Raw genomic sequence first — 2502 nt, forward strand, 5'->3', positions numbered from 1 at the left:
GTTGGAAAGGGGAGAAATGGTGCTTTACAATGGTATTGACATTACAGTTGATCTGGAAGTATTACGTTTTTGGGGCGCTAGAATAAAGGGCAATTGTACGGACCAAGGCGATGTACGAGTTTTACTTGAGTTTACGTTACTCGTTCATCAGGAGCTGCTCCTCCTAAGTAGTTTCATCTAATCTGTTCAAGACAGAGGCAGCATGTGCAGATGTGGTCGTTCGGTTGTTGACGTGCAGAAAGTGAAATAGTATCGTGCAAAGATCGCTTTATATATATATTCTCAAAGAAACTACAGGTCGTTTGAAAGCATCATATTTCTGTCACGCTGCTTTGTTGACAACTCAAACTACCGCCTTGGGTATTCAGCCAATCAGCAGCCGCCACTGCTTCTTTGTATCAAAACTGTATTCAGAGGTCATTGGGATTTATTTTTTCTTTTACCTTTATTTAAGAGTTCAGTGGGTCTTCTTGATGCCAGATGGGAACATGGGCAAAGAGCATGTGAAACAAAGGGTGCCTCCTAAATAGCACCCTATTCCCTCTGTAGTGCACTACTTTAGACCAGGGCCCTATAGAACCCTATTCCCTATATAGAGCACTACTTTAGACCAGGGCCCTATAGAACCCTATATAGTGCACTAATTTAGACCAGAGCCCTATAGAACCCTATTCCCTATATAGTACACTACTTTAGATCAGAGCTCTATAGAACCCTATTCCCTATATAGTACACTACTTGAGACCAGGGCCCTATAGAACCCTATTCCCTATATATAGTGCACTGCTTTTGACCAGAGCCCTATTCCCTATATATAGTACACTACTTTAGATCAGAGCTCTATAGAACCCTATTCCCTATATAGTACACTACTTTAGATCAGAGCTCTATAGAACCCTATTCCCTATATAGTACACTACTTTTGACCAGAGCCCTATAGAACCCTATTCCCTATATAGTTAGTGCCTACTTTAGACCAGAGCCCTATAGAACCCTATTCCTATATAGTGCACTACTTTAGACCAGAGCCCTATAGAACCCTATTCCCTATATAGTGCACTACTTTAGACCAGAGCCCTATAGACCTATTCCCTATATAGTGCGCTACTTTAGACCAGAGCCTGAAACCTCTTTAATACATTGATTTCATTATATTAACAGCAACTCAGTAAAATCTTAGAAATTGTTGCGTTTATATTTTTTTGCTCAATGTAGGAATATTAACAATGTGGTTTATTTTAACACTCAGGTTGAAGGTAATGTAGGAATATTAACAATGGGGGTTGAAGGTAATGTTGTGAACAGAAAGTGACAACCTGATCAAATAACAATCACATCAAAATGTGTTGGTCACATGCATATATTTAGCAGATGTTATTGGTCACATGCATATATTTAGCAGATGTTATTGCGGGTGTAGTGAAATGCTTGTGTTTCTAGCTCCAACAGTGCAGTAATATCTAAATATTCACAACAATATACACACATCTAAAAGTTAAATAATGGAAATAAGAAATATATAGATATTAGATTGAGCAATGTCAGAGTGTCATTGACTAAAATACAGTAGAATAGAAAACAGTATATACATATGAGATGAGTAAAACAGTATGTAAACATTATTAAAGTGACTAGTGTTACATTATTAAAGTGACTAGTGTTCCATTATTAAAGTGACCTGTGATTCCATGTCTATGTACATAGGGCAGCAGCCTCTAAGGTGCAGGGTTGAGTAACCGGGTGGTAGCCGGCTAGTGATGGCTATTTAACAGTCTGATGGTCTATGTACATAGGGCAGCAGCCTCTAAGGTGCAGGGTTGAGTAACCGGGTGGCAGCCGGCTAGTGATGGCTATTTAACAGTCAGATGGCCTTGAGATAGAGGCTGTTTTTCCGTCTCTCGGTCCCTGCTTTGATGCACCTGTACTGACCTCGCCTTCTGGATGGTAGCGGGGTGAACAGGCAGTGGCTCAGGTGGTTGTTGTCCTTGATGATCTTTTTGGCCTTCCTGTGACATCGGGTGGTGTAGGTGTCATGGAGGGCAGGTAGTTTGCCCCTGGTAATGCATTGTGCAGACCTCACTACCCTCTGGAGAGCCTTACAGTTGTGGGCGGAGCAGTTGCCGTACCAGGTGGTGATACAGCCCGACAGGATGCTCTCAATTGTGCATCTGTAAAAGTTTGTGAGGGTTTAAGTGGCCAAGACACATTTCTTCATCCTCCTGAGGTTGTTGTGCGTTTTTCACCACACTGTCTGTGTGGGTGGTCCATTTCAGATTGTCAGGGATGTGTACACCAAGGAACTTGAAGCTTTCCACCTTCTCCACTGCTGTCTCTCTGCTGTTTCTTGAAGTCCACGATCAGCTCCTTTGTTTTGTTGACATTGAGTGTGAGGTTATTTTCCTGACACCACACTCCGAGGGCCCTCACTTCCTCCCTGTAGGCTGTCTCATCATTGTTGGTAATCAGGCCTACTACTGAAAACTTCATGATTGAGTTGGAAGC

At 42.0% G+C, this 2502-nt stretch overlaps 1 long non-coding RNA gene across 1 annotated transcript; it reads right to left on the reverse strand.

Moving 5' to 3' along the window:
* Positions 1–426: 426 nt before the first annotated feature.
* On the reverse strand, positions 427–958 carry LOC139025462 (uncharacterized). The gene is made up of 2 exons (XR_011477054.1): positions 736–958; positions 427–603 (listed from the first exon to the last, which is right to left on the reverse strand). It is a non-coding gene; the product is annotated as an uncharacterized lncRNA (long non-coding RNA).
* Positions 959–2502: the final 1544 nt, after the last annotated feature.

Source organism: Salvelinus sp. IW2-2015, unplaced genomic scaffold (genome assembly GCF_002910315.2).
Source record: "Salvelinus sp. IW2-2015 unplaced genomic scaffold, ASM291031v2 Un_scaffold2734, whole genome shotgun sequence".
Taxonomy (NCBI): domain Eukaryota; kingdom Metazoa; phylum Chordata; class Actinopteri; order Salmoniformes; family Salmonidae; genus Salvelinus; species Salvelinus sp. IW2-2015.